This window comes from Budorcas taxicolor, chromosome 1, assembly GCF_023091745.1.
Source record: "Budorcas taxicolor isolate Tak-1 chromosome 1, Takin1.1, whole genome shotgun sequence".
Taxonomy (NCBI): Eukaryota; Metazoa; Chordata; class Mammalia; order Artiodactyla; family Bovidae; genus Budorcas; species Budorcas taxicolor.
The window spans coordinates 92,611,890-92,634,215 of NC_068910.1; the positions used below are offsets into that span (position 1 = coordinate 92,611,890).

Below are 22,326 nucleotides of genomic sequence, written 5' to 3' on the forward strand. Positions count from 1 at the left end.
AGGGTAGGGTGGTTAGACATATTGCAAAAATCACACTAAGCACCTTACTGAGGAAAAGAGTTCTGTTAAGTTAGACACATACAAAACTCACTGCTGAACACATTCAAAATATGACAAAGGAAAAAATATTGAACTGTCACTTTCCAGATTTACATGGTGGCTCTCATTCTTAAAATAATATATATTTAAAGTAGCAAAATGATAATATTCTGTGAGTCTATTTGTGTATTAAGTAGAGGGTACAGAAATACTAAATGGCATCCCCAGTAATTTTTGTAGATAGAAAAAAATAACATTTTCTTTTGTTTTATTAACCAGGAAATGTAACGAAAATATTATTTCTGGACACCCTTAAATGTAAAATTTCTGGTGAATTCTGCTGACATGCAGCCTTTATAGACAAAGTACAGTATTTAACTTTTGGGTAATACAATAACACACTCATAATGAATCCTGGTTATTATTTCCAAATAGGAAATTAAAATGTAGGGAAAATCTAACAAAAAATCAAATTAATATTTCTAAACTAAAAGCATGGTGATTAAATATCTTAAATGAGGATATTCTTACCTGCTTAATAAAAACCTTTTGTTCAATAATATTATATTTTCAAATAAATAGGATTTTCCAAATCCATTTGTGTTTATTTTTTTTTAAATATAACATTTTGGAATCACTAATGCTGTGCATCTGCTGTGCAATTGCCTAGTATTTTAAAATATCCTTTTGAAAGACTTTTATAAAGTCAAATCATGAGTTTTGCTTTTTTCGCTTTTTATTTCAAGCCTTTTAATTACCATCTGAAGTGAGTCTATATTCTTTATTCAAATGCATGATAATTAACGGGGCTGAAATTATGTGCAATGTATAATAAGTTGCTGTCATATGAAACCTCAAATTGTGAAGCATGGTACAAATCAAAGTAAATTGTCTTCTTGAAATTCATGTATCTTCAGTTTACATTGACAATAATATAAAAACTAAAGCAGCCATTTAGACCAAAGGAATCTGCAAAGTGTATTACTGAGTATGAGCTGTTAAATGAAGACCGAAAGAATATATGAATTTTTGCAATACTTGAAAGTTTGCAATTCTTTATGTGACTGCTCAATAGTTCTGCTTTTAAATTAACAATTATTCTGTTTGTAAATGTTTGTGCGATATATATGTTTTCAGTGTATTTGATATCTAATTGAACTGCTTGTTAATAGAAGTGTATTTTACAAAGTATGTTAAACACTTTTATTTTCTTGAAATAGTAATTGTAGAAGCTGTATTAAACAATGCCTATTCTATTAGAATTGATGAATCCTAATATTCTCCAAAAAGAGGAAAAAAAGCACAATATATTAGAATATAGACATACATATATGGATCATTCAAATACATAACTTTCATGTGCAATTGTAATGTGAAAATTTTAATAGTCATAAGCAAATAATTTTTGCATATACTTGTACTACCCAAGACTTGCTTCCACATGCTTGCCAGAGAAATATGAAAGGCATAAGTAAAATGCCTCTTTCGAAAGGAAGCAATTCTTAATCAATGAAATTTATGAATGGCTTTTATTGTCCACATTTTAAAAAATCTTTGTTTTTGCTGCTTTTGGAAAAGAATACAGGTAAAACTATTAAGAATGAATGACAAAATATCTAGTATCATTGCCTTTTATAGACAATCACCTAAAACAACAAAATACCCTATAACATCAAAATTCTCAGGGTCATGTCAAGCAGGTGGTCACTACTCTGGCTTCTCACTTTATAACTTAGATGGTCTATGCTCATTACTGAAAAAAAAATGAAAATTAAAAATTATTTTAGAAAAGATTCTGGCTCTAGGGCAATGAAATATAAGGCACAACATTGTCTATCATGATCATCTAAAAGTTTTCAATGACAAGCAATTTTGTCTCCTCCAGAGGACTTTTGGTGATATCTGGAAACACTTTTTTATTGTCATGGCATGGGGTGGGACAAATTAACAAAGAATAACTCCTTCATTGAACAAATTTTAATCAGGCTTCTCTGAGCCTTCTTCTAAGCTAGGTCTCTACCTTCAAAGGATGGCCCTGGTGCCCTTGGCCTGACAAGTTCAATTATCAAGGAATTCCACTGTGCTGTGCTTAGTTACTCAGTTGTGTCTGACTCTTTGTGACTCCATGGACTGTAGCCAGCCAGGCCCCTCTGTCCATGGAGATTCTCCAAGCAAGAATACTGGAGTGAGTTGTCATGCCCTTCTCCAGGGGATCTTCCCAACCCAGGGATCAAACCCAGGTCTCCTGCATTGCAGGCAGATTCTTTACCATCTGAGCTGCCAGAGAAATCCACCAAGCCAGTTTACTGAGAGCTTCAGCCTCCCAGCCCTTGATATTTGTTCAGATTCCTCATATTTTACTCTTGATATTTAAATCCTTGCTCTACTATTAGCAAGAAACTTATTAAGCCAGTTTAGCAAGAATTCCCGTATGTTTTGGTACCTAATCAGATTTCCTGTAGTAATTTTTGATCAGCTGACCTTCCCAGGTAGTGCTAGTAGTGAAAAACCTGCCTGCCAACCCAGAAGACATAAGAGATGGGAGTTCAAGCCCTGCATTAGGAAGATCCCCTGGAGAAGGGCATGGAGATCCACCCCAGTTTTCTTGCCTGTATAATCCCATGGACAGAAGAGCCTGGCAGGCTACAGTCCATAATGTCCAAAACAGTTGGACATGACTGAAATAATAGCACAAGGGCGATCACCCCATTCAGCTCCTTGGCTATAAATCCGCAACTGTCTGAGAACTGAGTTCAGTCTTTCTCTCATGGCAACAGTCTTGACTGCTATGGTAATACTCTTGAATGATGTCCTCTTCATGTGTGTGTGTGCACATGTGTGTGTGGTTTAATGTGTCCTATGCAATGTTTTGTAAAAGTATTAGAATAATTTATCTTTAACAGGCATCTAGTAGTGGGCGGGGACAAGAAACGCTGATAAGCATTTTACAGTGCACAAAACAACTCCAAAACAAGGAATTATCCAGCCAAAATGTTAATAATATATTATGTGGTTGAGAAACCCTAGTCTAGAGAGAGATCAGAATGGCTGACAAACACGTGACCTCAGGTGATCTCCTATACCTGTCTGCTTTAAAGAATTAAGTCAGCTTGAATGCAGACTGCTCTTTCTTTTTAACCATCTGTTTGCAGGGGTATGGAGAAGGAAATGGCAACCCACTCCAGTATTCTTGCTTAGAGAATCCCATGGACAGAGGAACCTGGTGGGTTGCTGTCTGTGGGGTTGCAGAGAGTCGGACACAACTAAAGCAACTTAGCAGCAGCAGCAGTACTTGCAGTGGTAATTCATATTCAGTTCTAGAATTTGAGAAATTTGTAGGTAGGAAAGCTGCTGGACCTAGCTTAACATAGCAGTTATTGCTTTGGGAATTAATGGATATGCCTTTCAATAAAATTGAAGAGAGAATTGAAATCTGAACTGTTGGAAGAAAGTAGACTAGCAAGAAAATCCCTGCAGCTCTAGGCAAAGGCTCTATATGGTTAGACTTAAATGAGTGACACTTTGAAGCAGAAATAATAACCATGGACCATTTGTATAATTCAAGACTGAATAAACCTTAGCACTGAAGAAACTCATAGAATGTTAATGTAATTCAAGCAAGGACTTCAAGAAAGAGTCAACTCTTGAACTTTCTGCTCACAAGTGTGAATGTGTAAATAATTGGAAATTTAATCTAAGCAAATTGACAAGAACTAACAAAATATAACTTTATGTGTCAAGTATTGTATCAAATGATATAGACATATTACAGAAATATCAAACATCATAATAAAACAAAACATAATACTAAAGAAACAAAAAAAGTAACAGTCACAGAACTTTAGCCGAAAAGGATAGATTTAGAGATGAATGGCTCGGTGGCATCACAGACTCGATGGACATGAGTCTGAGTAAACTCCAGGAGTTAGTGATGGACAGGGAGGTCTGGCGTGCTGTGATTCATGGGGTGGCAAAGTCGGACACGACTGAGTGACTGAACTGAACTTAACTAATATATGTAAAATATGATTTAGCTCACTTCTGGAAAAATTAGTCCTCAAAAAAAAAAGAGCAGCTATCACTGTTATTCTGTTTTTATTTTAAAGATGTTCAAGTGTAAGTTAGTTAGAAGAAAAAGGAAAGAAATTACCAAGTTACAAAGACTGAACTGAGGCAAATGAAATGGAGATATTAATGTATATAAACAGTGCAGATCGAGCTTAGCATAATGCTTATACAGATGGATCTAAGCATAAAATCATTGAAAATATCAGGTTGTTTGTTTGAATGACTATGTGCATCACTGAGTGACAGCTATTTCAGCTCACCAGTTTACTATCCCATTCTGTTTGGCTGTTGCTGCTATTGTTTAGTCCCTCAGTTGTGTCCAACTATTTGTGACTCCACGGACTGCATCCCTCCAGGTTTCTCTGTCCTATACCATCTCCTCTAGTTTGCTCAAACTAATGTCCATTGAATCAATGATGCCATCCAACTATCTCTTCTTCTATTGTCCCCTTCTCCTCCTGCCTCCAATCTTTCCCATCAAGAGTGTCATTTCCAATGAGTCAGCTCTTCACACCAGGTGACCCAAATATTGGAGCTTCAGCTTCAGGATCAGTCCTTTCAATGACTATTCATGGTTAATTTCCTTTAGGATTGACTGGCTTGATCTCCTTTTCTGTCACAAAGAGACTCTAAAGAATCTTCTCCAGAACCGCATTTCAAAAGCATCAATTCTTCAGTGCTCAGCTTTCATTATGGTCCAGCTCTCACAGCCATACATGATTACTGGAAAAACCATAGTTTTGACTATATGGGTCTTTGCTGGCAAAGTGATGTTTCTGCTTTTTAATACAATATCTAGGTTTGTCACAGCTTTTCTTCCAAGGAGCAAGTGTCTTTTAATTTCATAGGTGCAGTCACCGTCTGCTGTGATTTTGGAGCCCAAGAAAATAAAAATCTGTCACTATTTCCATTATTTTCCCATCTATTTGCCATGAATTGATGGGATCAAATGCCATAATTTTAGCTTTTTGAATGTTGAGTTTTAAGCTAGCTTTTTAACTCTCCACTTGAACCTTCATCAAGAGGCTCTTTAGTTCCTTTCCACATTTTACAATTTGGGTTGTGTCATCTGCGTATCTGAGGTTATTAATATCTCTCCTGGCATACTTGATCTAGCTGTGAGTCATCCAGCCCAGCATTTCACTGATATACTCTGCACATAAGTTAAATAAGCAGGGTGACAATATACACCCTTGACTTACTCTTTTTCCAATTTTGAACCAGTCTGTTGTTCCATGTCTGGTTCTAACTGTTGCTTTTTACCTGCATACAGGTTTTGCAGGAAGCAGGTAAGCTGGTCTGATATTCTCATCTCTTGTAGAATTTTCCAGGTTATTGCTACCTCACAGTCAAAGGGTTTAGCATAGTCAATGAAGCAGATGTTTTTCTGGAATTCTCTTGCTTTTGCTCTGATTCAACAGATGTTGGGGGTTTGATTTCTGGTTCCTCTGACTTTCCAAACCCAGTTTGTTTATCTGGAAGTTCTTTTAGTTCATGTACTGCTGAAGCCTAACTTGAAGGATTTAGAGCATTACTTTGCTAGTGTGTGAAATTAGTGCAATTGTGTGGTAGTTTGAACATTTTTTGGCATTGTCCTTCTTTGGGATTGGAATGAAAACTGAACTTTTCCAGGCCTGGGGCTACTGGTGAGTTTCCAAATTTGTTGGCATATTGAGTTCAACACTTTTACAGCATCATCTTTTAGAATTTGAAATAGCTCAGCTGCAATTCCATCACCTCCACTAGCTTTGTTCATAGTAATTCTTTCTAAGGGCCACTTGACTTCACACTCCAGAATGTCTTACTCTAGGTGAGTGTCCACACCATCATGGTTATCCTGATCATTAAGATCTTTTTGAACAGTTCTTCTGTATATTCTTGCCACTTTTAATCTATTCTGTTTTTGTTAGGTTCTTACCATTTCTGTTCTTTATGGTGCCCATCCTTGCACAAAATGTCCCCTTGATATCTCTAATTTTCTTGAAGAAATTTCTAGTCTTTCCCATTTTATTGTTTTCCTGTATTTCTTTGGATTTTTCACTTAGGAAGCCTTTATTATCTCTCCTTGTTTTTCTTTGGAACTCTCCAATTCAAGCTCTGCATTCCATTTTCTTTTGCTTTTCACTTCTCTCTTTTTTTTTTCCTAGCTATTTGTAAAATCTCTTCACACAACCATTTTGCCTTCTTGCGTTTAATTTTCTTTGGGATGGTTTTGGTCACCACCTCCTATACAACGTTATGAACCTCCATCCATAGTTCTTCAGGCACTGTCTATCGGATCTAATCCCTTGACCTATTTGTCACTTCCACTGTTTAATCATAAGGGGTTTGATTTAGGTCATACCTGTATGGTTTAGTGGTTTCCCATTCTACACTTATGGCAAATTGAAACATTACAAGTCCCTGTTTACCTAGTAGCCCTTGGTCCCCTTCTCTCGTTTGTTAAGACGTTATTTTTTAGAATGTAAAGTGGAAGGAAATGTACACATATCCCATATATTCCTTGTTTCCACACATCCCCAGCTTTCCACATTAGCAGCATTCCCTACCAAGGTGGTACCTTTGTTACAACTGATGAACCTATATTGACAATTCATAATCATTCAAAGCCCGTAGTTTACATTACAGCTCACTCTTGATGTGGTACATTCTATAGGTCTGGATAAATATGTAATGACATGTTTCCATCATTATGGTATTGTCCAGGGTATTTTAGCTGTCTTAAAAATCCTCTGTGCCCCCCCTAATCATCCCTCCCCATCCCTCAATCTCTGGAAACCACTGATCTTTTGACTTTCTTCACAGTATTACCTTTTCCAGAATGTCACAGAGCTGGAATCATATATTATGTAGCCTTTTCAGATTGGCTTCTTTCACTTAGTAAAATGCTTTTCAATTTTCTCCATGTCTTTTCATGGTTTAATAGCTCACTTCTTTTTAGTGCTGAATAATATTCCATAGTCTGTATGTACCACAGTGTATTGATCTTCCCCTTCTCATTTCACATGGTTTTTATCCCTTTGTAGAGCACCTTTTCCTAATCCGTTGCCTTTGGCAACTTCTCTAGGTATAGTTAAGACCCTTACCCTATCATCACCATCTTCTGTAAGTCTACTCTGACTACCCTATGTTTTTATGTCAGTAAAGCAACATTCTTCTTTCTTTCTATAACTTCTCAAGCTCATTATGTTTATCATCCTGCTTTGCAATTGTTTACTTATCTGTGAGGACTTTCTCTTTCATTAATGTCACAGTTCCTGGTACACTGTGTTATATTCTGAGGGGAAGTCAATAAGCATTCCTGACTGACTCTGCTTAAGAGCTTTAGGTAAAATAATTACCTTTAGTAATTACAAATACACCCACACAAAGCAAAGAATTAAAGACAAGGGGGAAAAAAAATTATCAAGGGAAACAAAGAAGGCTAAGGAAAACTATTCTTTAATATTTGTTGTATGTCTTTGTAAAAGATTTTAATTTTCTTTTTTATATTATGAAACATGGAATGCTTTATAATAATCATTAAATATCATTATTTGTTTAATATAGGCTATTAACACAAATTTTAGCATGAAGCACACTTTATAATATGAAAGCATTCTGTATCTAGACTGCCTGGGTTAGTAATCCTGAGTTTCTGCTACTGCTAAGTCGCTTCAGTCATGTCCGACCCTGTGCAACCCCAGAGATGGCAGCCCACCAGGCTCTGCCATCCCTGGGATTCTCCAGGCAAGAACATTGGAGTGGGCTGCCATTTTCTTCTCCAATGCATGAAAGTGAAAAGTGAAAGAAGTCGCTTAGTCGTGTCTGACTCTTTGCAACCCCATGGACTGCAGCCCACCAGGCTCTTCCATCCATGGGATTTTCCAGGCAAGAGTACTGGAGTGGGGTGCCATTGCCTTCTCCAATCCTGAGTTTACTGCTTATTAAAAAATTATTTATTTGCCCAAGTTTCCTTTTCTAAAACCAAACCACAAAAAGAAAAAAAGGAAGGGAGAGGGAATAAAAAATAGTAACTCCATGGAGCATGGAGTTACTGTGTTAAACATTAAGTGAATTGTCTTTTTTATTTTTTTAATTTTTTATTTTCACTTTATTTTACTTTACAATATTGTGTTGGTTTTATAATACATTGACATGAATCCACCACAGGTGTACATGCATTGCCAAACATGAACCCCCCCTCCCACCTCCCTTCCCATAACATCTCTCTGGGTCATCCCTGTGCACCAGCCCCAAGCATTCTGTATCCTGCATCGGACATTGGCATTGAAACATGTATACTATCATTTAGAAACGAATCCCCAGTCTAAGTGAATTGTTAAATACAGAGTTCTTGCAAATGTGTCCAATCAACATTGTGTTCAAAAAGTGTTATATATTATTTTATAATAAAACACATATTTTAATGTAATTGTTTGGCAGTGTCCAAAATACAAGAATAGTTTGTGATGTTGAATGTAATACTTACAATAAGTCTTTATCTTCTCTGCTTTAATTTTAATTTTACTATTAAAAATAATAGTAAAGAAAACAAGTGCAAGTAGGTACACAAGTATTTTTCATTTACCTGATCATATTTTCAATCTGCTTTTTTCCATATTTTTTTTTATGAAGAACATTCTTTGTCTGTTGCTTTGCACTTTTTTTTTTTTTTCCTATCACTAGAAAGGACTTAAAAAACTAGAAGGGAAAAGGGTGAGGTTGGGTATTATTTCTCTAACCCCATTCATGCCACTTCATCAGAAATTAAGAAGTTCACTGAGCCCACAGCTCCTGTTGAAAGGTTCTCCACTAGACACAGAAACTTTCTTCATTTCTAGCAATTTATCTTTTATTTTGCCCACTCAGTCCCTATGTTAGTTTTCTTTTGTTACTGTGGTAAATTACCACAAATTTAGTGACTTCATATGACACAAATGTGCTATTTTTCAGTCTTGCAGATCATAAGTCTGACTGGGCTAAAATCAAGATTCATATAACTTAAATCAGCAGGGTGACAATATACAGCCTTGATGTACTCCTTTTCCTATTTGGAACCAGTCTGTTGTTCCATGTCTAGTTCTAACTGTTGCTTCCTGACCTGCATATAGGTTTCTCAAGAGCCAGGTCAGATGGTCTGATATTCCTATCTCTTTCAGAATTTTCTACAGTTCCAAGGTAAGGAGCAGTGGCTGCACTTTGCTGGAGCAGCTGTGAAGAGATACCCCAGGCCTAAGGCTAAGAGAAACCCAAGTAAGATAGTAGGTGTTGCAAGAGGGCATCAGAGGGCAGACAAACTGAAACGATACTCACAGAAAACCAGTCCATCTAATCACACTAGGACCACAGCATTGTCTAATTCAATGAAACTAAACCATGCCCGCGGGGCAACCCAAAATGGGTGTGTCATGGTGGAGAGGTCTGACAGATTGTGGTCCACTGGAGAAGGGAATGGCAAACCACTTCAGTATTCTTCCCTTGAGAACCCCATGAACAGTATGAAAAGGCAAAATGATAGGATACTGAAAGAGGAACTCCCTAGGTCAGTAGGTGCCCAATATGCTACGGGAGATCAGTGGACAAATAACTCTAGAAAGAATGAAGGGATGGAGCCAAAGCAAAAACAATACCCAGCTATGGAAGTGACTGATAACAGAAGCAAGGTCCGATGCTGTAAAGAGCAATATTGCATAGGAACTTGGAACGTCAGGTCCATGAATCAAGGCAAATTGAACGTGGTCAAACAAGAGATGGCAAGGGTGAACATCGACATTCTAGGAATCAGTGAACTAAAATGTACTGGAATGGGTGAATTTAACTCAGATGACCATTATATCTACTACTGTGGGCAGGAATCCCTCAGAAGAAATGGAGTAGCCATCATGGTCAACAAAAGAGTCCATAATGCAGTACTTGGATGCAATCTCAAAAACGACAGAATGATCTCTGTTCATCTCCAAGGCAAACCACTCAGTATCACAGTAATCCAAGTCTATGCCCCAACCAGTAACGCTGAAGAAGCTGAAGTTGATCGGTTCTATGAAGAACTACAAGACTTTTAGAACTAACACCCAAAAAGATGTCCTTTTCATTATAGGGGACTGGAATGCATACCTAGGAAGTCAAGAAACACCTGGAGTAACAGGCAAATTTGGCCTTGGAAGTGGAATGAAGTAGGGCAAAGGCTAATAGAGTTTTGCCAAGAAAATGCACTGGTTATAGCAAACAGCCTCGTCCAACAGCACAAGAGAAGACTCTACACATGGACATCACCAGATGGTCAACCCCGAAATCAGATTGATTATATTCTTTGCAGCCAAAGATGGAGAAGCTCTATACAGTCAACAAAAACAAGACCAGGAGCTGACTGTGGCTCAGATCATGAACTCCTTACTGCCAAATTCAGACTTAAATTGAAGACAGTAGGGAAAACCACTAGACCATTCAGGTATGACTTAAATCAAATCCCTTATGATTATTCAGTGGAAGTGAGAGATAGATTTAAGGGCCTAGATCTGATAGATAGAGTGCCTGATGAACTATGGAATGAGGTTCGTGACATTGTACAGGAGACAGGGATCAAGACCATCCCCATGGAAAAGAAATGCAAAAAAGCAAAATGGCTGTCTGGGGAGCCCTTACAAATAGCTGTGAAAAGAAGAGAGGTGAAAAGCAAAGGAGAAAAGGAAAGATATAAGCATCTGAATGCAGAGTTCCAAACAATAGCAAGAAGAGATAAGAAAGCCTTTTTCAGCAATCAATGCAAAGAAGTAGAGAAAAAGAACAGAATGGGAAAGACTAGAGATCTCTTCAAGAAAATTAGAGATACCAAGGGAATATTTCATGCAAAGATGGGCTCGATAAAGGTCAGAAATGATATGTATCTAACAGAAGCAGAAGATATTAAGAAGAGGTGGCAAGAATACACAAAAGAACTGTACAAAAAAGATCTTCCTGACCCGGATAATCACGATGTTGTGATGACTCACCTAGAGCCAGACATCCTGGAATATGATGTCAAATGGGCCTTAGAAAGCATAACTATGAAGAAAGCTAGTGCAGGTGATGGAATTCCAGTTGAGCTGTTTCAAATCCTGAAAGATGATGCTGTCAAAGTGCTGCACTCAATATGCCAGCAAATTTGGAAAACTTAGCAGTGGCCACAGGACTAGAAAAGGTCAGTTTTCATTTCAATCCCAAAGAAATGCAATGCCAAAGAATGCTCAGACTACCGCACAGTTGCACTCATCTCACATGCTAGTAAAGTAATGCTCAAAAATTCTCCAAGCCAGGCTTCAGCAATATGTGAACCATGAACTCTCTGATGTTCAAGCTGATTTTAGAAAAGGCAGAGGAACCAGAGATCAAATTGCCAACATCCACTGGATCATGGAAAAAGCAAGAGAGTTCCAGAAAAACATCTATTTCTGCTTTATTGACTATTCCAAAGCCTTTGACTGTGTGGATCACAATTAACCGTGGAAAATTCTGAAAGAGATGGGAATACCAGACCACCTGACCTGCCTCTTGAGAAATCTGGATGCAGGTCAGGAAGCAACAGTTAGAACTGGACATGGAACAACAGACTGGTTCCAAACAGGAAAAGGAGTACCTCAAGGCTGTATATTGTCACCCTGCTTATTTAACTTCTATGCAGAGTACATCATGAGCAACGCTGGACTGGAAGAAACACAAGCTGGAATCAAGATTGCCAGGAGAAACACCAATAACCTCAGATATGCAGATGACACCGCCCTTATGGCAGAAAGTGAAGAGAAGCTAAAAAGCCTCTTGATGAAAGTGAAAAAGTTCGCTGAAAGCTCAACATTCAGTAAACGAAGATCATGGCATCTGGTCCCATCACTTCATGGGAAATAGATGGGGAAACAGTGGAAACAGTGTCAGACTTTATTTTGGGGGGCTGCAAAATCACTGCAGATGGTGACTGCAGCCATGAAATTAAAAGATGCTTATTCCTTGGAAGAAAGTTATGACCAACCTAGATAGCATATTCAAAAGCAGAGACATTACTGTGCCGACTAAGGTCAGTCTAGTCAAGGCTATGGTTTTTCCAGTAGTCATGTATGGATGTGAGAGTTAGACTCTGAAGAATGCTGAGACTAAAGAATTGATGCTTTTGAACTGTGGTGTTGGAGAAGACTCTTGAGAGTCCCTTGGACTGCAAGGAGATCCAACCAGTCCATTCTGAAGGAGATCAGCCCTGGGATTTCTTTGGAAGAAATGATGCTAAAGCTGAAACTCCAGTACTTTGGCCACCTTATGCAAAGAGTTGACTCATTGGAAAAGACTCTGATGCTGGGAGAGATTGGGGGCAGGAGGAGAAGGGGATGACCGAGGATGAGATGGCTGGATGGTATCACGAACTCTATCGACATGAGTCTGAGTGAACTCCGGGAGTTGGTGATGGACAGGGAGGCCTGGCGTGCTGCGATTCATCGGGTTCCAAAGAGTCGGACACAACTGTGTGATAGAACTGAACTGAACTGACACAGTCAAATCTCTTGGTGGGTGATCACACCACCATGATTATCTGAGTTGTGAAGATCTTTTTTGTGTAGCTCTCCTGTGTATTCTTGTCACCTCTTCTTAATATCTTCTGGTTTTTTTAGGTCCATACCATTTCTGTCTTTTATTGAGCCCATCTTTGCATGAAATATTCCCTTGGTATGTCTAATTATCTTGAAGATATCTCTAGTCTTTCCTATTCTATTGTTTTCTTCTATTTGCATTGATTGCTGAGGAATGCTTTCTTATATTTCGTTGCTATTCTTTGGAACTCTGCATTCAAATGGCTATATCTTTCCTTTTTTCCTTTGCTTTTGGCTTCCCTTCTTTTCACAGCTATTTGTAAGGCCTCCTCAGACAGTCATTTTGCCCCATTTCTTTTTCTTGGGGATGATCTTGATCCCTGCCTCCTGTACAATGTCCTGAACCTCCAGCCATAGTTCATCAGACACTCTATCAGATCTAGTCCCTTAAATCTATTTCTCACTTCCACTGTATAATCATAAGCTATATGATTTAGGTCATACCTGAATGGTCTAGTGGTTTTCCCTGCTTTCTTCAATTTAAGTCTGAATTTGGTAATAAGGAGTTCATGATCTGAGTCACAGTCAGCTCCTGGTCTTTTTTTTGCTGATTATATAGAGCTTCTCCATCCTTGGCTGCAAAGAATGTAATCAATCTGATTTCGGTGTTGACCATCTGGTGATGTCCATGTGTAGAGTCTTTTCTTGTGAGGTTGGAAGTGGGTTTTGCTATGACCAATGAGTTCTCTTGGCAAAACTCTAATAGCCTTTGCCCTGCTTCATTCTGTACTCCAAAGCCAAATTATTCTGTTACTGCAGGTATCTCTTGACTTCCTAGTTTTGCATTCCAGTCCCCTATAATGAAAAGGACATCTTTTTTTGTCCTATAATTGCCTAATAACAATTTCAGAAGAAGAGGAAATGGAGGGGCAAAATGGGCTGGGGGGCTGTGGTTGACGTGTCAAATATTCACTGCCTTTCCTATCTGTTGGCTTCCAGAGTGCATGCACTGGAATTAAGATCCGTATGGCTTAGTGTTCATTGTGGAAGTAGCATCCACAGGCAGCAAGAGCTCTGCCCACCAGTTGCCGTGTTGTTAGTGATTGAGAGCAATGCTGTTTAGTCTAAATAATCCCTTACTTCATGTTCCTGCTGTATGTGATTTCATTTTTTTGTCTTCTCTCATTTCTGCCTTTCTCTAATCTGGCTCAGCAGCCGGCACAGTGATGCAGTGAGCTTCCTTGGACCCTTCACATAAATTTCTGTTCTGCTTATGTTAGCTAGATTTGGTTTTTCTTCCTTGTAACTGTGATCAATGAATCATACAATTTACTACCCTTTTAGTACTATTTGACTTTTAGCTATGTGTGCAATAATTTTAAATTTAAAAAAAAAAGAAGAAGAAGAATTACCCTGGAGAAGGGCTTTATTTATAAAAAAATTCTGATAAGTTTGGGTTTAATTTTTCCAAGTGGAAAATAACTTGTCTAATGTTTGTTTTGCCAAGAAAAGCATAGATTAGGTGGTAATAATTTCTGAAGAATCTATGCATTTGGGGGCTGGCATCTGAGGTCTAAGATACTATAATAATTAACAGTTAGTATGCATTTATTAAACTAAGTAAATAAAAATAATTTTTCATTGTATTATAGAGCATCTTTAGTGTTTTCTTATTGTTCTTTTAGGATGTAAATCATTATTCTTTAAAAAACTACTCTGTCCCATCATTTTTTCCGGTTTGATCTTCTGAGAAAACTTACCTCCACTTTGTCAGTAGTCACACGCTTTTTTTCCTAGAAATTCCTTGTATGAACAACAAACTCCTCTGCTCTGGGCAGGTATGGAAGGGCAGGAAGGAAATTGTTAAAGTGTTTAGATTTAAATCTGTCTCTCAGTTTCTTTCTCTTGCACCCACTTTTTTTTTCTCTATCCTTTCCTTCCTTCTGTGCTCTCCCTATCACTACACACACACACACACACACACACACCCATTTCACTGTAATTCATTCTCATTGCTACCTAATGAAGACTTTTGTATAATATTGAACACTAACACTAATTTAGACTGTTATGCAATACATTTTATGCATCTAGGAAAGTATGTGCAAGTTTAAAACCCTGGTTTTCTAATAAACATTTGTGTGACTATATGTGTGACTGTTTGAGATCCCATGAACTGTAGCCCTCCAGGCTCCTCTGCACATGGGATTCTCCAGGCAAGAATACTGGAGTGGGTTGCCAGGCCCTCCTCCAGGGGATCTTCTCAGACCAGGGATCCAACCCATGGCTCTTGTGTCTCCTGCATTGGCAGGCAGATCCCTTACCACTGTGCCACATGGGAAGCCCTCTAATAATCATATATATTATTAAAATTTAAAAACAGTTTTTTCTACTTATGTGATTTTTGTAGAAATGTTTTTCTTATGGACTAATGCTCATTCTAGAATATGTTAATTACTGTGGGAAAACGAATGGAAAAATCAGATAGGTATGCTATTCAAATTATACAAGAATATATCATATTTTGTTTAGTCCTAGGCAAAGCTGCATAGCTTTTTAAAAAATGTTTTGTGATTAGAATAAACATCTGAGCTGTGTACAGCATTTTATGAGAGCATATTATAGTCAATCTAATCCCATTATACTGGGTAAACAAATTAGCCCTAAAATTGCTGAAATTTATCATAGATTCCAATAAATGTTCATGCATTATTTGCTCTGCTTTCCTTAAACATGTGTTGCTAAGCCCATTTTCAGCTTCTACATAAGGACTAACCTTTCCAATCACATTGAAAGCCAGATTGCTTAACTACCGCACAGAGTGTCATGCTACAGATAATCCATGCCCTTGATTAATGCTCTTATAATCAATTGCTGTCTGGAAGTGACTCCTTCCCATCACACTCTTCAAAAAAAAGAGCAGATGGTATTTAAAAGGTTATGGCAAGAGGGCATTACGGAGGTCAAATAGAACATCGATCAAGTGGGCAGAGAAATTGCCTTTTTTCTTCTTATCCTAAGAATCCATAAAGGAATGTGGTATATGAATTATAGTTTGATCTATAGTTCAAGCACCAAGATATTTTCTCGTTTCAAATTTCTGTGTTATTTTGGGTAATGAACCTGGAAATTGGACTCCTTGTGTGCCAATAAAACATTGTACCACTATGAGCAGTTCAAATAAATAATTCTTAGACTCAAGTTTGTTTTTTTTTTTAATTTTTAATGCAGGCAGAAGTTTCCAATTTAATAGAAATTTTAATACAGAATAACTCTTGGATGAATTTTTGCAGAGGTAATGGCTTTATTTCTCAAAAATCACAATAAGTTTTTACTTCTATGTAAAATTAAATGTAGTGCTATGTGTATAGATTTTCTCTCTTTCTGTCCTTTCTCACACTAGTGACAGTTTATCATATATTTTGAAATGATCAGTTTTCTTCTTAATTGGTATGATTAGTTCTAATGAGGTGGAATGATGGTAGTAAGGCTACATTTCCATGTCCGGGTCACAAAGATTGAAATTAAGTAAGAAACTGTCAGCATAAGGTTCTTTAAAAACTGAAATGTGTTATTTTAATAAATGAGTGCTTTCAGATACATAGATTTGGATGTCCTGATCATAAATAGGTCACTTCTACACAATGTAATTATGATAAAGATATTCATTATATAAATAAAGAGAATATACACCCTTGAACTTATGAAGGTAAAGAAAAGCTTTTTGAACAAAGGCTTTGTAAAGGTTTATGATACTAGTTACGTGTGTACCTTTCTATTGTTCAAAGTGCTATTACATGCATTATCTAGGTAACACTAAATAAAGTACCTACTCTGTCTATAAGTGTTACATTGTCTTTGTTGTCAGGTAGTTTAGGTATATTTGAAGAGAAAATAAACTAGCATACAAAAAGTAAAATGGCATTATTTGACTGTTATTCAAGAATATTCATAAGAGAATAGTTGGTTAAATATCAAATGAATCCTCAGTTCACTTCAGTTCAGTCGCCCAGTCATGTCCGACTCTTTGTGACCCCATGGACCTCAGCATGCCAGTCCTCTCAGCCCATCACCAGCTCCTGGAGTTTACTCAAACTCATGTCCATTGAGTTGGTGATGCCATCCAACCATCTCATCTTCTGCTATCCCCTTCTCCTCCCGCCTTCAATCTTTCTCAGTATCAGGGTCTTTTCAAATGAGTCAGCTCTTCGCATCATGTGACCAATATATTGGAGCCTCAGCTTCAGCATCAGTCCTGCTAATGTACATTCAGGACTGATTTTCTTTAGATGGACGGGTTACGTCTCCTTGCAGTCCAAGGGACTCTCAAGAGTCTTCTCTAACACCACATTTCAAAGGTATCAATTCTTCGGCGCTCAGCTTTCTTTAATGATTCCCAGGATGATGCTATTTGATGTCACTAGAGAAAGATGCCTGTGGTCTAGGCTAACCAAAATAAATCAGATTTCTGAAAAATGTTTTATGAATGAATAGCATTTAGAAAGTCAATGAATCGGGAAAGGCATTGTAGAGAAGATAAAGTGGAAGCAAAGACACAAAATGGAATATCTTTGGCTAGTTTAGGTCAGTAGAGCTGCAGTGAAAATTTCACACAGCAGACATGTTTGCAAATCTATTGAAGCCAAATTGTAAAGAAGCTTAAAAGCTGTGAGTAAATATTTGAATGATAGAACATATGCAGATGCTTTTTCTTAGAGGATGTTTTCTATCACCTAAGTGTAGTCCCCTACTTTGGGTTTATACTTCACAGCCCTGTCTACTGAGAAAGTAGACTGCATCCCTACTGACCTAAACTAGCCAAGGATATTCCATTTTGTGTCTTTGCTTCTTTCCTGTGTGATCCTTTGAACCATCTATATTATTCTGGTTTTCTTCATATGAATGATATATAAGAGGCAGTAAATATCTAATGGCATTAAAGTGCAAAAACTTTAAATCTAAACGATAGAAAACAAAATAAAACAAAAAAAATGGGCTGCTATCTGGCTCACACCAATTTCCTCTGAAGACATGTCTGAGCCTGTTACTCTTGGGCATCTCTTCCTCTCTCTTCAATTGCAATCTACATCAGAGAAAATAAATGAGAGGTACTATGATCAACTTGACTTCCCTGGTGGCTCAGATGGTAAAGCATCTGCCTACAATGTGGGAGACCCGAGTTTAATCCCTGGGTTGGGAAGATCTCCTGGAGAAGGAAATGGCAACTCACTCCAATATTCTTGCCTGGAAAATCCCATGGATGGAAGAGCCTGGTAGACTACAGTCCACAGGGTTGCAAAGAGTCTGGACACGACTGAGTGACTTCACCTTCACCTATGATCTACTTTCCTGGCCACAGTGATTAGTTTAAAGGTGTTCATGTGAACAAGCTGGAATCAGTTGACCTCTTTCTCAGTGCTTTTCCCTGAAAAAATGAATCTGGGGTATGGAGATTTCGTACTTTCTCGGTAGACAGGGCTGTGAAGTATAAACCCAAAGTAGGGGATACCCTTTCTGAGGTTCCTATCATAACTTCAGAAAATGATGACAGCAGGTTTGCAGTTAATTATATTAGTAGTAGATAAATCTGTAGGGTTTGACATGCTAATGCCTTATTTTCTTTCATGCATAAACTCAGCCAAACATCTGACAAATATATATTCAGCAACTGCTACAGGCGCAAGATGTTTTTGTACATATGCCTAGGATCTATAGAATCAGATTCATCTCAAGACTTAAAAGTCAGTGTTTGCTGAAGTACTTGTATACATGATGTTTATTACACATTCTTCCCACTGTGATAGCACTTCAGGCTCTGTTAACATTCTCTATGATCAAAACATGCATTACAAAAAAGGATATTCCAATAAACACATAATTTGGTGTGGGATTATTTTGTGCCATTCAAATGAGTATATTTACACATTACTGAGCATAAATGTGAATCTCTATGTTAATAGATAATATCAGTTCTGAAAAACGGAGCTGAGCCTTTGCACATTGCAGATAACTATATTTATATCTTTCACCTACATTATAGTAATAGGCACAATTAATAGTCAATGTTACAAAAATATCTTCATTGGGAAAAAGTGATCTCTGATCAAATTCTTGCAAGGTCATTTACCTGGCAGCCTTACCTTATGATTTTTCATTAATTCTTGTAGCCTTAATAAGGGTGAAACATTTATTAATAAACATGAATTGTCACCATGACTTGTACCAGGTAGCTTTCATGGTAAACAAAAGCATATTAATTCTAAATAATTCATTAATTGTTAACTGCAATTTCCTCAATTTATCCCCAATTTGGTATACAAGTAAGGACATGTAGTTTGTGATGGAGAAATGGCAACCCACTCCAGTATTCTTGCCTGGAGAATCCCATGGACAGAGGAGCCTAATGGCCTACAGTTCATAGGGTCACAAAAGAGTTGGACAAGACTTAGCAACGAAACAACAACAACAATTTATAATACTAGATGGTGGGTCATTTATGTATACTTACAAAAACTCTATAGACCTTGGCAACTCAATGAACCCAAGAGCCAGAGAATACAACCAAGCACCTACCTGTTCCAGATCATACCAAGTGTAGAAAGATTGCCAACTCCTGAGAGCCTCCATGGTGTAGGTTGTGATGTCCCTGCACATTTCTCCTTTAATTAGAATAAAAAAATAGACAAGATCTTCTTGTGTTGTGCACTGCAGGAACAAAGAGCATTAACTACATCAGTGTGATCACAAAATATCATAAAATAATTATAAAATAATTAGAACAATGATGCTTAAGGGAGAGTCTAGTATCAAGTGGATCAAAATTTTTATTCAAGATGTGCTTAAAGAAAAACAAGTCATAAGAAGCAAAACAAAGCATCTTCATGTATATTTGATACCAATACTACCTTCATATTAAATGCTTGGAATACTTTCAACTTTTTACTGATATAGCAATATACAAAGTATAAATAAAATAATTGCTGTTAGTTGACCTACAGTCATTTTTCCCTCTGGAAAGATTTGTGCTCAACTTTGTGAAGGGAAAAAGCAGTCATGCTCAGAAGTTTGTGCTCATCTTTCACAGCTATCAGTAGAGGGAAAAGATTCTGTTCAGGGAAAAAAGTAATTATAGACATTTATATTTATGATTTTATCAAAGAAATATGTATATATGGTGTGGCTCAGATAGTAAAGAATCCTCCAGCAATGCAAGAGACCCAGATTTGATTCCTGGATCTGGAAGATCCCCTAAAGAAGGGAATGGCTATACACTCCAGTATTCTTGCCTGGGGTATTCCATAGACAAAGGAGCCTGGGGGTCTACAGTCCTCACAGTCTCAAAGAGTCAGACACAAATGAGCAACTTCACTTTCAATTGCATATATAAATAAGGTATAGAGAAAGCAGAGGTATGAAACCATAATTCTATTTACTTTATGTCTAACCTCTTAGTTTTTACTCTTTTTATTGATGACATCATAATTCTATAAAATATACTTCAATTTCTAATTTATCTCCTGTAGACTATATACTTCAAAAGAATGAGAATGCAGTTTATTTACACAAACTTTTCTTTGAACTACTCAAGGTGCTAGAGACTTATTTTACTAATTTTGTTATTTTTTGGTAGCTCCTGTAACTAAATCAAACTCCTAGAGCCTCACTCTTATAATGAGGGAGTTAGTATTTGAAATTTGGTGCATTCCTTCAAATGTTGTGTTGTTACTTCAGGGGAACTGGGAAAAGAAAACCGACCACAGTAGAGAAAGGCGCTTAATGAGATGGACTAATCTGAGCAGGAGGATTGCCTACAGGTGGAATTGCAAAACATCAAAAAGTGAATTCAGATCTTGACAAAATTTTAAAAGCTGTTATAAGAATTTTCTACTCTGTAGACAACTGTGGGCAGTAAAGTTTCCTTAAAGCAGGGCAAAGGCTAACAGAGCTTTGCCAAAAGAATTCACTGGTCATAGCAAACACTCTCTTCCAACAACACAGGAGATGACTTTACACATGGACATCACCAGATGGTCAATACTGAAATCAGATTGATTATATTCTCTACAGCCAAAGATGGAGAAGCTCTATACTGTCAGCAAAAACAAGACCAGGAGCTGACTGTGACTCCGAAAATGAACTCATTGGACATTCAGACTTAAATTGAAGAAAGTCAGAAGAATCAGACCATTGAGGTATGACCTAAAGCAAATCCCTAAGGATTACATAGTGGAAATGGCAAATAGATTAAAGGGATTAGATCTGATGGACAGAGTGACTGAAGAACTATGGACAAAGGTTCATAACATTGTACAGGAGGTGGTGATCAAAATCATCCCTAAGAAAAAGAAATAAATAAAGCAAAATGGTTGCCTGAAGAGGCCCTATAAATAGCTGAGAAAAGAAGTAAAAGGCAAAGGAGAAAAGGAAAGATATATCATCTCAATGCAGAGTTCCAAAGAATAGCAAGGAGATATAAAAATCCTTCCTAAGTCATCAATGCAAAGAAATAGAGGAAAACAGTGGACTGGGAAAGACTAGAGATCTCTTCAAGGGAACATTTCATGCAAAGATGGGCACAATAAAGGACAAAAATGGTATGGATTTAACAGCAACAGAAGAGATTAAGAAGAGGTTGCAATAATACACAGAAGAAGTATACAAAAACGATCTTAATGACCCAGATAAACACGATGGTGTGATCACTCACCTAGAGCCAGATATCCTGGAGTCCAAAGTCAAGTGGACCTTAGGAAGCATCAGTATGAACAAAGCTACAAAAGTGATGGAATTTCAGCAGAGCTATTTAAAATCCTAAAAAAATGATGGTTTGATAGTACTGCACTCAATATGGCAGCAAATTTTGAAAACTGCAGATGGGCCATAGGACTGGAAAAGGTCAGTTTTTCATTCCAATCCCGAAGAAAGGCAATGCCAAAAACGTTCAAACTACCACACAATTGCACTCATCACACACACTATAAAAAAATGCTCAAAATTCTCCAAGCCAGGCTTCAACTGTATGTGAACTGAGAACTTTCAGATGTTCAAGATGGGTTTAGAAAAGGCAGAGGAACTAGAGAGCAAATTGCCAATGACATTTGGATCATAGAAAAAGCAGGAGAATTCCAGAAAAAAAGCATCTATTTCTGCTTCATTGACTATGCTAAAGGCTTTGACTGTGTGGATCAAAAGAAACTGGAAAATTCTTCAAGAGATGGGAATACCAGACCATCTGAAAAACCTGAAAAACCTGTTTGCAGGTCAAGAAGCAACAGTTAGGACTAGACATGGAACAACAGACTGGTTCAAAATTGGGAAAGGAGTACATCAAGACTGTACATTGTCACCCTGCTTATTTAACTTCTATGGAGAGAACATCATGAAAAATGCCACACTGAGTGAAATAGAGACTGGAATCAAGATTGGTGGGAGAAATATCAATAACCTCTGATATGCAGAGGACACCACATCAATTCTTTCCATTGATAACTTAGGAAGGCTTTTTTATATCTCCTTGCTGTTCTTTGGAACTCTGCATTGAGATGATATATCTTTCAAGACATGAAATCTTGAACTCTCCTTCTCCCTTTTTCTATAAATTCTGAGTCCCTGCCTAACTCCTTTAAGAGCAAAACATTCTACCATATGTTTTTCTACATATGGTGGAAAACAGAAACTAAAGAGCCTT

At 37.4% G+C, this 22,326-nt stretch overlaps 1 pseudogene; it reads left to right on the forward strand.

The window, feature by feature from the left end:
• LOC128052257 (uncharacterized) overlaps nt 1-22,326 on the forward strand; it is a 31,306-nt pseudogene that overhangs the window by 2,474 nt on the left and 6,506 nt on the right.